The sequence below is a fragment of the Drosophila melanogaster genome, chromosome 3R, assembly GCF_000001215.4.
Source record: "Drosophila melanogaster chromosome 3R".
NCBI classification, from domain to species: Eukaryota; Metazoa; Arthropoda; class Insecta; order Diptera; family Drosophilidae; genus Drosophila; species Drosophila melanogaster.
In genome coordinates, this window is record NT_033777.3 from 20,478,971 (window position 1) to 20,493,490 (window position 14,520).

The window sequence follows — 14,520 nt, forward strand, 5'->3', positions numbered from 1 at the left end:
CACACACTCCGCCCACCACTTCCTGCCCACGTGTGAGTGTCTAAGCCGGTGAATGAGCGCCATTGAATCCGAGCTGGCAGCCTGGCTGACTATGAATTGCCTGTTTTAGGCCGGGCTTCATACTTTTTGTCTCTGCATGCTGGCACACAGAGTAAAAAATCAAGAATCTTCTACCCAAAAGTATCAGCTCAAAATTAATGGATGGAATTGATTCTTCTAGAAAAATTTATTTATTGAAAGTAATTTATTTCAATAAATATGTCAGATATTATCCAACAGATAAGTACTTAAATACTTTAATTGCCATATAGCCATTGTTACCACTTAGTGTTTATTCAATTCAAAAGACACACTACTTTCCTTACAGTGCAGACATCAGTGGGCTTAGCTTTCACATTCAGTTTACCCACTTTTCAATGGCTGGCAACAAACAAGCTGCGATGTTTTGGACTTGTATGCGAGTGCGGCTTAGGTAAAAGTGTTTGAATTGAGAGAATTAGATGACTTTCTGGGGCCGTGATGCCCGGATTTCGCTTTCAAGTTATGCATGTATTTGTCTGCCGAATGTCCGATTTTCGGCAAACAAAATGCCAGCTCCACTCACCGCACTCAATTCACGCAGAGGGGCTCCATGAAAGCGAAGGGGCCTTGGGGCCTTCGAAAGCATTCGCTTCGGATGCAGCCCTCAAAAATTACTCGTATTTTCGGTGCTGTATTTTTAGTACAACCAACCAACATAACAACCAACCAACTGGGCTAACAATAATAGCAACGCTATAGTAGCTGCCAAAACTCAGCCCGCTGCCGGCACGTTGCTATCTCTTTATAAATTCGTTCGTTCGTTCGCATTTTTGATGAGCGCCGAAGAGAGTATGCTGCTATTTTGGACGTTACCCACAGGCAAATGTCTGTAATCTAATTTTAAAAACGAAATTACATATATAAAGCGTGGAACATTTTCCCGAAAATTGTTTGATTACTGTTTGCAAGAGCATAAAGGATAAGAATTTATTACATATTCGGTCGGCATGCTGCTGTTTTTTTTTTTTTTGTATACGATTTTATGCAATGTTACAATGTTGTTCAGGAAAAGTAATAAAAGGTAGAGGCAAATTACAATGTGGATTTTTCGGTTGTTTAATTCAAACGTAATTACTCAGTTAGCTACAGGGATTTAGAAAGGCTATGCATTTGGTTGCTTGTCAAAATGATATTTGTATTGGCTTCTGATTCAAATTTAAATATTTAATTAATTTGTGCCTCACTTGTAAAGCCCTAAACTTCTTTGTTTAATATTTTTGTGCCACCAGGAGACCTTGAATTGGAATGAATTGGATAAGAATCTTTGAATAAATTATGTTTGTTATTGTGGTCACAGTGGTTATTTTTGGTAAACTGTATCCATTTTCAGAATGAATTTTCCTGTTCAAAAACTATCCAGTTTTCTTGCAATTAAGCAAGGAAAATTGGTCGAACTGCTTTTACCACAACTGCTTTTCCTGTACTGATATAAATTCATTTTCTCTACTTATCAAATTTTGGTCAGATTTCTGCATTGGGGACTCGACACTGTTTTTCATGTGTTTCTTTCAACCCCGTGCTCTCGTCTTAAAACCGAGATGATTACCAGAAATTAACGTGTTGTCTGGTTCTTTGGCAGACCCGTAAAGCGTCCAAGTGGGATCGTTAAGTTGAAGCTAAAGGACGAACTCATCAACTTACTTGGAATTAATCAGCGACATTGGACGCAACGCGACTGAATGCATTTTTTATTGGTTCGCTTGTGCTCGTAAAGGACTCTATCTGGCGTTCTATCGCTTTCTGGATCGGGGTGGTGCTGAAGTTCGTGGAGGTCCTGGAGGTCCTGCGTGGCGCCTTTGAGAGCGGGCACATCGTTAACGGCTTAATTGCTTGCCCATTTACACACAGTTGACGTCATGGAGGGCACCAAATCCCAGCTTCCTGCTGCTTCTTCGCGTTTTTGCCTCTATTCAGGACTTTTGTGTGTGTGTGCGTGTGTCTTAGTGTATGGCTTTATGTTGCAGCTAATCCGCTGTGCGATGGAATCCTAGGCCCCTTGAAACTTTGGCTTACGGCCGGGGCATGCGTGCTTTCATTTATGCATATAATCCGGAAATCCGGAAAGGAGCCAGCCGCTCCAGCTGCTTTTCCTTATCGCCTAAGCACTTGATCCGCTTGAGGACATAAAGACATTACATGACAAAGCGTTTTGGCGCGACACGGATGTGCGTGTTTTTGACGTTTTTTTTCAGGAAAACTCGCGTGATTCCTTATATCCATTCAATTAAATTGCATCCTTCTGCACACGCAGTCGATTTAATTAAATGTTTATTTTGCCACCGGGTCTCGTTTTCAACGCTTCACTTGTTTTCTAAGTATATCAAATCGATTTAATTGCTCTAGGCTATGCTTTAAACTTGGATATTTTTAAAGAATCTTAGCACTTTTAATATTTCGACGTGTATGTGGGTATTTAATAAGCTAATGGTATTAAAGGAAAATCAGACTAACATTGATATGTATCGTTAAAGTTATGGACTTATTTAAATTCCTTCGTTCACATTAATTGCTTTTTGGATTTATGTTCATTGGTTATTAATTGAATTTTACAACTTTAAATTGTTTGCCTCACAGTTCACCTGAAAAGAGTAGAAAAAACATAATTGAAAATCTCTTTTTAAATATAGACAATTATTTGTGGTTAACAGTGATAATGATTTCCCACAAGTGACAGCCCAATTAAACACATGTAAGGCCACTCAAACCTACAAAAGGACCTCCACTATCTGGATAGCCTCACCTGCCGCCAGATTACCTGGCGAGGACCTAAAAAAAAAAAGAGAAAGAAAAGCGAAACCAGGATTAAAGCCGCCGCTGGAGGAGGGGAAGGCAACACTCCGGCTTTTTACACGTTGGGTTGTAATTACATCACAGCAGAGATTTTTCTTTGCACCACAGGCATACAAGCACACACTCACACACTCGCACCTGCACACATAGGGGATATAATTAGAGCATAATTACAGCTACACTAATACTCGAGTATCAGGCAGAAAGCAGCAGAAAAGAAAAATTAGCAGCCAGCCAAGAAGGGGGCGCTCCAGCCGGTCATCTATTAAGTATAATCAACGCCACGGCAAGCGGAAATAGACAGATTTCCGGCTATTAAACGCCCAACAGAGCGGCAAAGACTCTCAGGTCGCCTTTCAGCTGACAACACTGGGAGAAAAACAGTGATGCCTAATATCATTTAAAGAACGAATAAAGCCCAATTCAACAAGAATTAAGCAAGACTCTGGCTATAAGCTCTACTTAAAGCTTTTATATTTGAAATTATACTTCTGTTGAAATTCTACAAGGATTCAATTCTACCCAAAAATAACATCATTTTAAGAAGATAAACAGTACAGATTTAGAGCGTCTTTATATTGCTTTTTTTTTTTTCTTAGGTGTATGCTCTTTGAGAAGCCCATCCAAATATCGTATGCACAAATTGAAAAAACAGAAAATGTTAATTAGCTGTAATTTTCTTGCAACATTACTAAGGATGATGGGCTGGAGGCGCCTCCTGACATTGACACACACACACTCCTATACACACTCAGATACAGCAGGTGTTGCTTTAATGATGTAATACCCCCCTCTGGGAGACGTGCACCCCACCCACAGCGGGATACGGCATAAACCGGTGAGCTCATTTATTAACATAAACAGTTCATTTGTATTAAACTGACAGTCACAATATGAGAGCTCGGCTGCCTGCTAGTTGATAGTGGGTCGATCGAGGGCGTGTCCTTGCCACAGCCCCCTGCTAGTAACCGAAATTTTCGTAGGTAGGAGAAGGGGGGCTTACATGAATGCAAAACATAAACTTCGATTAGCGGCAGCAAATAGCTAATGGCCGCCATCAAATGGCGAAGGCGAAGGACCGGTGCCATTCGCAACTGAAAGTGCTCTTTTGTGCGGCTCGCTATCAGGTTTCTTGTTGGCCAAAACGATTCACACACTTCTCGGGAACGGGAGTCCATTGTTCCACTCGATTCCACTCGCAACAATTTCGTATTGCTTACATTCATTTACTACAGAGAAATACGAACATATATACCATACATACATATGTATGTATATATAATTCGTTATTTTTTTCTCGCTCGAGCACTACATTTATGACAGTACAGTAAGAACTTAGCCATGAAACTATATTTATATCTTCAGTATATGGCAGTACATCTACCATTAAATGTATTTTCATAGGTGAAATCGGTAATCTCGATTTAAATGTCTGCTCTGATTGCTCGTTTTCGTTTTCATGATATTTGTTTGCGAGCAAACAGAACTTTTATTTATTATAATTTGGTTGGGATAGTTCAAGATAAGCACTGATATGTCCCAGAAGTTCAGATCTGAAATGTTTATGGAACAGTGGCTTATTTCCCTCGAATAATTGCCTCTTTTCACTGCTGAAATCTGTAATCTCTGCTGCGATTGCTTGACCCCCAGATAAAAAGTCTGTCAAAAGGATCAATAACATTATCTATATAGGTCGTACATGTGTTGGCGTGTTTAGGTATATGATGCATGACCCTTCTATAAATCATGCGGCTCTTGCAACCTCCTAATGGAGTTTGGCTTTAGTTTTTGTTGAATTTTTCCGACACAAAAACGTGTATCAGAGAAGCATCGCAAAATGGCCAGCGGCCCAAATTCGACATGGTTCCATTGTTATTGAACAGAGGACCACGAAAGGATAAAGAAAAAGACCGATGGCACTGGCGGCTGATGCTCCGGCAAAAGCTGCTAGCTGCTCCGGCCAGAGTGCCGTAAATTGTGATAAAATTCACAGAAATTTAATTACGACGGGGCCTATCCGCAGGCGGATGGGATGGCGCAACTGCATTTCGATTCGGAAACATGTCAGTTGCCAGGTAATTTATTGCGGTACACACTTTCTGTGGCAACTCAAAACCCGCACGGATATCACTTACATGGCTAGCGGTGGCGATGGCGACACGTTCCGCGGATATGGGATGCAATCTTCAGTCGAGTTCTGCTATGTTGGCATATAGATAATGGCGATGGCGCAACTAAACCGACAGTTTTGGCCTGCCAGCTCAACGAACCGCGACGCGAACACGGAACACGGAATACGGAATACGGATGCGAAACGGGTTACGGGTTACGGGTTATTTCGATGGACACGGATTTACCGGGGTACCAGCAACGGATGCGGGTACGGGATCGGGACCGAACGAGATGGAGGTGTCAGTATATTGCCCGTGGCACGCTGTGAATTCGCAACTAGCCGTTGCATTTGCGGCTTTGCCACAAGTTCAAACTGCGTGCAATGCCCATAATGCCACTCTCTTCCTTTCTCCCTCTCTCTCTATCTATCTCTCACACAAACACACACTTTTGCACTTTCTAAACACTTTGGTACGGGGTTATTTCGTGCTTTTGCCTCTGGGGCCACCTCTATATTTATATTCAACCGACCCTCGTCGAAGGATCGCACGATATTGTTATCCTGTCTGAGTTATCCTCGCGTTTTGGTTGCTGTAACCGCGCGCTGCGTGTTCATTGCTCGACTGCGGCAAACTGACAGGCGAGGAAAGCGCGCCGCTTTTCCATTTTCCGTTCGCCTAGGTCGTGTCCATAAGCCGAAGGTACAAGTCCCCGAACTCTTAGCCGGATAAAAGCGGGCCGAAAGAGAGAAGAGGACTCGAAGTGAAAGAGAGCGCCATTCTCTTCGGCTCGCAACAAACTTAAAGTCAATGTTGGCTCTGCGATTAAGGCCTTTGGGAATATGGCCCTATTTCGGCTTGGGTCTGCGCTTCAAATTCAATTTGGCCACTCTCACGTTGGCTGCTGCAATTTCGGGGCACTCGAAGGCCCAAAAACCCCATCCCGCACCCCCCCGATAATAAAGCGCCCACACCCGAAAACACCTCCGCCTCAGCTCGGCACATGCAAAGTGCGGGAAAAACGGGCAAACAATTGGGTCAATTGGTCATGGCTGTCAAGGTCTTAAACTTTCGTATTTATGGCATGCCATGCATTGTAATTTTAACTTTAATTTGTAAACTCGTATGAGGGGCGAGTGGAGGAACTACATTCCGATCCGGAACGGCTGTTGATGGCATCCCGATGAAAGGGGTGGAAAGGATACTGGGCGTCAAAGGGGTTACCAAGTGGCCGGGCTGCGTGCGTTGCATGTGCAGCAATTTCCGCCGTAGTCGCGTGCTTCCGCCATCCAGTCCGGCCGGACTGCGACGGATTGCCACGGACTGCTCCGTACTACGCCGGAATGCGACGCTCGGGGCTGCCGGACAGCACTTAAGTATCTGTTGCCGACAAAGTGACACCCTCCAGATAATATCCGCAACTTGTGGTCTCCGCGTGCGACACACTGCCGTTCATAACGCGCGCGTGTCTCCCCTGAATAGTCCTATTGATAATAACCACTTGCAGTGCTGGCTGTAATGTAGGACGCAATAAATGGCGCGGAATGGGTGACAGAAGTCCACCCATCGCAAGAGTATTGGGAAATAAATGATTATATGATTATATATAAAAGCCATATAATAGTACCTAATTATACTTAAAACAGCCCTTAAATATAAACTGCTTTGAGACTTAATTTACTTTTCAGATTTAGCTATACCAATTTAAAAAAATCACAATAGGAGCACAACTATAGGTGGCTTTTAATATTGTCTTTGGTTTTTATATCAATAAAACATATTGCGAGCTCCCACTTTAATCAGTATCAAAAAATGTTATAAGCTTCTCCTCTCTTTCCGCATTTATTGCCCTGTGATTTTCCATTTAGCCAACTTTAAGCTTAGCAGTGAGGAATCAAAATCCCGGAACATATATCAAGCTGAATCATAAATTCTGCTTACATATATCCCGCCTGTCGAATCAATAATTATGTAGGTTGTCTCGCTTTTGGGGCATGTTTTTATGACCAACTGGGTGCTAAATTTTATTTATTAGCAAACTTTTGCGGTTTGTGTAACTTTCTCCCATTTCTTTTCGACGAGTACACATTTCTGTCTGTCAATAAGGCTGGCTAACAACGCGCCTGGCTCTTCATCTTTGTGTTGGCCATGTTGACGTTGATGTTGTGGCGCCTTCATTGGCTCGCCGGCGAACATAAATGGTCGACAGTAAATTAATTTACGTACATCACAAGTGCGCTTAATGGCGTGTATGGGCGTGGCCGCTGGTCGACCCTTTCCCTTCCTTTCGGTATTCCCGAATCCAGTCCTGATCCTGGTGCTCCTACTCTACTCCAGTTCGAAAAAAACGTTGCAAGTCGAGTGTCCTGTCCAGTCCCTTTGGCATGGCAAATGCGTGTTTGGTCCGTGTCCCGCGGGCGGACGAGTATATCGCACTCCATTACGAGCCATTTTTCCTCGCATGTTAGCCAGCCATTTTTCCCGCCACCGGGCAGCCCCCTTTTCTGCATCGCTGACATTTTAATTGCATTCGGACAAGGCAGCCAGTGCAGCTGCAACTGCGACTGTGACTGTAACGTCGATGACAGGGACAGCGAACCGTTCCAGAGACCGAACCAAAAAGTGCGATATGACATACAAAAAAATGTACACAAAAATTGTAAAAATAAAAAAAAATTTCAGCTCGTTTTTCAGAGCTTTTCTTACCAACCACCTACTTATCCGAAAAAAATGTTTTACAAAGGTTTAATATAATTCTATACTCTATAAAAAATTGGCATGGGAACAAGTCGATTATTTAATGCTCACAATTAATGAAATGGTTTTAAAAAATATTTCAAAATAAATTAATTAGCACTTATAAGAAAATACTTTAAAATAGAAAGAATTTCCTTATTATTTTTGAAGTCTATAAGCTCGATACACTTAAGAAATATATTTCGTGCAGTGCACAGATGTACGGTTGTCGATGTCGGTGGTTCAAAGTGAGGCTGGGGCACTGACTTTTTGATTTGCTTAATCCCAGATCGTTCGCCGAACGGAGTAACTGGAGGGACATGGCAAAAAGAGGCAGATGGGCAGAAAAAGAAATCCTTTTAAATATTTCAATAGTCAGAAGGAGCCGGCCCGGCACCCAATGGCAGCTTCATTTAGCCGAGCAATGACCATTAGGCGCACAATTTCCTTTTTGACGTTGCGCTTTTGCCTCATATCTTTTGTCTGCAGCCGGGCTAAGCAGTTTCCCTTGGTAGCCGGCATCCCAGGCACCTTTTCGCATATCCAAGATACGCCAGACAATGTAGCTAAATGTTTAATGAGCGCAAGTGCAGCGAGCCTGGGCCAAAGATTGAGATATATGTAAGGAAATAGATGTAGGGGGCCTGGCAAACAAGGAAGCGGCTGCCGGCTAGGAAATGAAAGAAGCCGAATCGAAAGACAACATTTGGCCATATAAATAAATAAAATCCAGCTAAGACTACGAAAACGAAACGAATTGAAAAAGAATGGGGCCAAGTGTCTGGCCCATCTGCCACCTGCCACACTTTGGCGCACATACATATGTACCAGTCGAGTTTCTATGCATTTATGGTTCGATGAACTTCTCGATGTGGAATGCACTATACATAAAGTAGAAAGTAACATGGATCAAGAGATAGATTAACGTAGAGCTATTGAATAGTGGGATAATAAAATTTAAGCTTAAGGCCGTTTGAATGCAAGGCTCATTTTCATTAACCAAACTCATTGGTTTATTTCTGATGATTACAACTGATTTATCAGCACAAAACTGACTTCCTCCGGCTTCTATATGCCGATGGATATATCCATTTCTTCTGTGTCAATTTCGGAACTGGCTCAGCTCATGAAGGACTTTAAAGTTCACTGAACTCCCCAGAAGTATGGGGATTATTGGGAGCAAGGCACACCAGAAGTTACTGAAACTGTTGTTACTCCTCGAGCGCTTATTCTCATATGGAATTGTGTCACGTATTTTATTTCGTCAGATGTCAGGGGATTGGGGATTGGGGATCGGAAACGGGGAACAGGTAACTGGGAACCTGACCAAAACTGTCCGCATAACTGGCGAAGCTCTGACGTTGCCGCCGAAACTTTACGGAGCACAGTCAAAGTTTCTAATTTAATTGTAAACTCAAAATGTGCAAGGCAGAAAATATATCCCACGTATATGTAATGTGATTTCCCACCTGCCACTGCGAGGGGTATTAAGTTGGGGGTGAAGTCCCAGACTTGACCTATGACATGTTGGACCTTCCGCATTTTGTGTGACCCAAGCAAGCGGTATTTTTAGGACTTTAACGATTTGAAACGAAATTAAGCCGAGCCAGTGAACCACGAAAATGGGATGCGACTGGCTCGTTTGGCACATTAGTCACTATTTTTACCGTCGAGCGGTGTTGCACTTAAAAGCGGAATTTAATTATACCCAAAACCAAGGGCACGACATCCACATCCACATCCGCATCACGGCACGGATTTGGGCCTTCAGCGTGTTTGCCGTTTGTCAGGCCAACAATGCCATAATACCACCACACTTGGCCCCATTTCCACACACCACCTGGTGCGCCTCCTTTGGCCAGGTGCAATTCACCTGATCCCATTGTTTTGCTCCAACTTGGTGGCGCTGCCAAAAGCGAAAGTTTATAATGGACTTGGGCTTGAGCTTGTGCTGGGCTTGGCAGTGCAACTTTGATTCCGAACCGCTTCGAAATTAGTTGACAATGGAGGGCCTGAAGTTGGCAGCTAAAACAGGGACTAAAACAAGCCAGCCGGTCCCCAAAGCCAGCCGAATGAAATTGGAATGTTTGCCTTTGGCTTGAGTTTGCCTTTGCCTCGTCCAGCCCGCCAGTCTCCTCTGCTTAGTCCGCAACCGAAAACGATTCCCGGACACGGACAGGGAGCAGTCCTCCGTTTGCAATATCCGTCATTGCTTTCACAGTGGGTCCACCATATTCGACAAGCCAATTACCTATCTAAAGCAATTTTAGAATTATATGGCCTATGTGAAATCTATTTTAAAAACAGCTGTTACAAGCCTGTTATTATATTTATAGTATAAGTTCAAAGCTAATGTATTGCTAATCCATAGATGTGACATACAAAAAAAACTACATATAACTGTGTTTCTTTTTATTTGATTAAGCTATATTTATATTACTCTTGTCTGATTAAATTCCATCGAAGAACGCTTAAATATATATTGCAATTAATAAGCTCAGTCCTTGAAAATTTCATTACTAGCTTCTCCATTCTACTCACAATTGAAAGTACAAGAAAGTTGGTCCTCGATCAACTGTGCGCCAGTTATCTCCACGCCCCTTTTCGCCGTGAACCGGGGGGCGTTTCAATTGACATTTTAATTGCTACTCGCCGCCGTTGAGTTGCGTTGCGTTGCGCTGCGTTGCCATCATCGCCGAACAAGCAGTGACGCCTGCTGCTCCTTGCTGACACACTCGAAACTCCAGGACCAGGACTGCACAGTTGGGCTCCATCTGCTCCGCATCCGATGCAGAGCCACTCCAGTCCCCCGGGTCAGGAGGGTATTCCTCAGTGCATAATTTAATGTGGCTTAATGCCGGTTTATCTGCGCCAATTATTTGCCATCAACAGCCGGCTGACTGTGCGGCGAGGTCATTGACTGGTCTAATTGGAAAAGACAAAGGGGTAATTGCCGGGATGGGCGTAGTGTCCAATGGGGATAGGTTGCACAAGCGTCGGCTTGCCAATTAATAACCCTACATCGCAGATAGCAGACCCTTGATGACAAGTTCAAGTCGGCCTGCTCGGGAGACCTTGCCAGATCATTGCGCTGCATAATTGCCTCGATTATGCACAACAATGGCGCGCCAATTCTACGTCGGGTTGAGGTTGATGCATGTGCTCCATAAACTTGGGAAGCTTTAAAAGTTACGCGATAAGAGACGGCGAAGCCCCAAGTGTGCTCTTAGCCATCTTATCCCTGGCTAAATCGCGTCTAAAGCGGTCCGAGCATTCCACGCGGCGTATACGCAATGTCAGCACCACACACATCAATATCGAATTAAACACCTGCCAGTGCGAATCGCTTTTAATCAATTACCCATTGCAGCTTTCAACTTTAAGATGCGAGTGAAAAGCAGCTGGTGCCGCAGGAACTTGTTTCCTGCTACGAAGAATCAGGTAACCTGATCCTTCAAGGCGAAACTCACGCACTGAAAATGGAGAATCAACGCAAAATCAACACACTACAAGTTGTCTGCTGAAGTTTTCCAAGGAAAACAACAAATTTTGTAGAGAATATAGGTCACTTAAGAATTTGAGTTTTTCCTCATTTTACTCTTTCTCATAATGGCTAAAACTAAGTGAACTAACGAATATATATTCCATTCCCATTGATTATATAATATATTCATCAATGCATTTCCTAAATATGGCAAAAATTGAAGCTCAGTATTTTCAAGCTGACTTTTTCATAATTTAAACGTCATTAGATAACAAAATTAAACATAAATGTTAATCTTAAATGCATTCCATTAATTTTGTATTTCTCTGAGTGCACCACGGCAGTTTCCATGTTTTTCCGCTTTTCCCATTTAAATAGTCCTCTCGCTGTCCTCGTTTGTCCCTCTCCCACTCGTTACCACTCTAGCCGGAATCTGGAATCTGAAATCCGGAATCCAGGTTGCCATGGCTCTAACGGAATATGAAATTTGCCACTTTTGGTTGCCAATCGGCGGCGGATGTTTGGGCGCTGTTTGTAGCCCTGTCGTCGCAGCGATTTCGAGTAAGTGAAATGCGCGTAAAAACTTTAATTAAAATGGAAACCTTACAATTCCATTGTGGCCGCAGGGACAGCCGACGAGGAGTCGTCTACCATATACCACCTACCGTCTGCCGTTCACCGTCGACATTTTAATTAAATTAAAAAATTCCCAGTTGCCTGCCGGTGTTGGCTGTCTCAAGATTCGTCGACCGTGTGCCGGCGTTGTGGGCCAAGTTAAAGCCTGCCGAACATTTCAATTGCGACGGCGATTGTGTCGGCCGTAATTAAATCAGCGCTACATGGGCACATGGTCGGTCAAACTTGCCGGTCGAAGCCATTGAGCAGTGATTTCAAAGGAAATCAAATACACAATCCACCAGCTGAATCTGGATGGGGTTGACCGACCAACAAAGGTAAGGGAGGCTAGCAAAACAAACCGAAACTGTCGCCGTAATCGAAGACGGGCAAGACTCTAATGAAAATCAATAATTCAAGCAAACAATGGCCGATGGCGGCTTTAAAAGGCACTTTCATGCCGGTTCGGACCATAAATAAAGCAAACTATAAGGCAATGAGGCGCCTTATGTTACTTAAGCTCTGCAGCTGTCGGCCTTTATTCTTTGTTGTTGCCACAGCCGCTGCTGCTGCCGTTGTTCTTCTGCCCAGCATTTCTTTGTGGCTGCCGTGGATACACTAAACCAATAGTTTTTGAGCAGGAATTCAATTAATATATTATTAATATATATTATTATGGTATATTAATTGATTTGCAACAATAAAATCAGTATATTATGGAATTGGAAGGACTGGTTAGACCTATTTATTTTCCCATCTGAATATGAGTCTATTGAAATCAAACTTAAATTAACTCTGATATAATATCTCAAACAAAATCTATAAAAGTATGTTAATAAATAAACCGCAACAACACTCAATCGCAGTATTCCTCTTAATTGTATTAATGATAAATTTCCAAAAGTATGAGAATAATATGTTAAAGTTAGCTTTAGTCAAAAAATAAAGTAAATGTATATAAAGTAAAAGAAAATGCAATCAAAAAGTATTTAAACTCACTGCATTTTATTAGATTATATTTTGTGTACTTTTTCAATTTTAAATATTATGAGAAGATTTTGGTTAGCCTCCTTATTAGGAAAAATGTATTTTATCACACAAAATTGATGCTCTTTGCCTTGCTTTTAATGTATTGTATTTTCTAAGTGCTTGGAGGCAATAGGAGTGAAATGGGGCAGAAAGTTGGCCCGGCCAGAATGGCTGCAATCGATGGCGTGTCTATGACAGACAACGAACTGTTCAAAGGCGATACAGCCAGCATTATAATTGCTAGTACTTCACCGAGTACCAACCAACCAAACAACCCCCACCTCGTGGCTCCACATTAAAATCATTGAAGGGCAAACAATTTAACTTTGTTTCCCTCGAATAAACCAGAACAGATAAAGTTCCGAGCAGGTCCTGCAAGTGAAGCTGTTCTTCCTCGCCTGGTGTATTAAATAATTGAACGTATGAAAATGTAGCTGAGGAAATTCCTTGGTGCATTAGCTCATAACACATACGCACTCGAAAATAGTGGAGGAGCACACACTTTCGGCTGAAAACTTTTCAGCAGATGTTGTAAAGCACATTACCTTTTGGGGGCTAAGCAAAACAAATCTGCCCCAAAAAGGCAGTGGGAGTGCATTGAAATGGCTCAGCAGCAGCAAGCGTGTTTCAAGTCCTGAGAGTGCAAATAATTTTCTCCTTTTTCGCTTTTGCCCGACAGCCTGACACAATGTTTCACACCTTGGTGGCTCACAATGGGAGACAAATGGCCAAAAAGGGGGAAAAAACTGCTGCCTGGCTGGCGATGAAATGAAGTGCGGCTCGAATGACATGCAAACTTTTAGCTCTCCCTTGCCCGCAGGACATGCACATCCTTTTGTGCCGTTTGCATTTGTCGAGTTACCAATAAAGTGTCTTCGAATGGAGAAAATTGACTCTGGCATGACAAACAGTTCCCGGAATTCTGTCAGAACGCGGCTGAAAAACAACTCGGCCATGAAAGCGTTTTGGCCGCATGACTTGTACTATCCCCTCAAAGAATAAAGAACAATGCTAGTTCGCCTGTATGTTACATATATGTTTTGGATGGGCCCTATGTTTCGAGTCAGTTGCTTTATGGGCAATTTATGAGCTCACATTAAGTAGAGCTCGTGTGAAGAAAGGCATAAGGTAGTCGGTTAAGCCATGTGATTTGTGTTGTAAAACCATATGAATAAAACATTTAATAACCACAAAAAGTTAATTGGAGAAATTAAGGAACTTGTGAGTTTTTTATAAGTATTATAAAGGCATAAACAATTTTGTGGAATCTTTTGTAAGTTATATGATTTGTATTGTAATACCCTAATAAAGTATAGTATGCTTTTCTCCCATAAGTTTTATAATTTGTTTTGAACATCATAAAGCACCAAAAAAATAAATTATGAAAATTGGTTAAACTTGTGCATCACCAATTACAAGTATACGAGTACAATAGCTATAAAACATTTTCAATAATTTGTTAAATAACCGATTGATTTGTTAAATATTTATAGAGTATACAAGCTTCGGAGCTCTTTTATTTATTAGATAAGCCCATGAAAATTGCTTTTCTATTACCCCTGGTTGAGCCTGACTTTTTAATGTGCAAATAAAACGCTGCTTAGCCATTAACTCACATGAGCGGTAAACAGGAAAGCATATATTATTTATCGCTGAGCTAATGAAATTTTTGAC

The 14,520-nt window shown here is 42.3% G+C and overlaps 1 protein-coding gene and 2 long non-coding RNA genes across 9 annotated transcripts in view; 1 reads left to right on the forward strand and 2 right to left on the reverse strand.

The window, feature by feature from the left end:
* Gfrl (Glial cell line-derived neurotrophic family receptor-like) overlaps window positions 1-5,618 on the reverse strand; it is a 106,131-nt gene extending 100,513 nt beyond the window's left edge. For 6 of the 7 annotated variants that reach the window (NM_001300495.1, NM_001260278.2, NM_001014642.5 and 3 more), the window contains exons 1-2: window positions 5,007-5,618; window positions 1,723-2,660 (exon numbers count right to left, since the gene is read on the reverse strand). The gene's annotated coding sequence lies outside the window, so the exon portion shown is untranslated. The remainder of the gene's footprint in view (window positions 1-1,722; window positions 2,661-5,006) is intronic. The other variant, NM_001260281.2, reaches the window with a different exon arrangement.
* Window positions 5,619-6,165: 547 nt separating this feature from the next.
* lncRNA:CR44400 (long non-coding RNA:CR44400) lies at window positions 6,166-6,558 on the forward strand. The gene has a single exon (NR_125214.1). It is a non-coding gene; the product is annotated as a long non-coding RNA:CR44400 (long non-coding RNA).
* Window positions 6,559-6,807: 249 nt separating this feature from the next.
* lncRNA:CR44401 (long non-coding RNA:CR44401) lies at window positions 6,808-7,709 on the reverse strand. The gene has a single exon (NR_125215.1). It is a non-coding gene; the product is annotated as a long non-coding RNA:CR44401 (long non-coding RNA).
* Window positions 7,710-14,520: the final 6,811 nt, after the last annotated feature.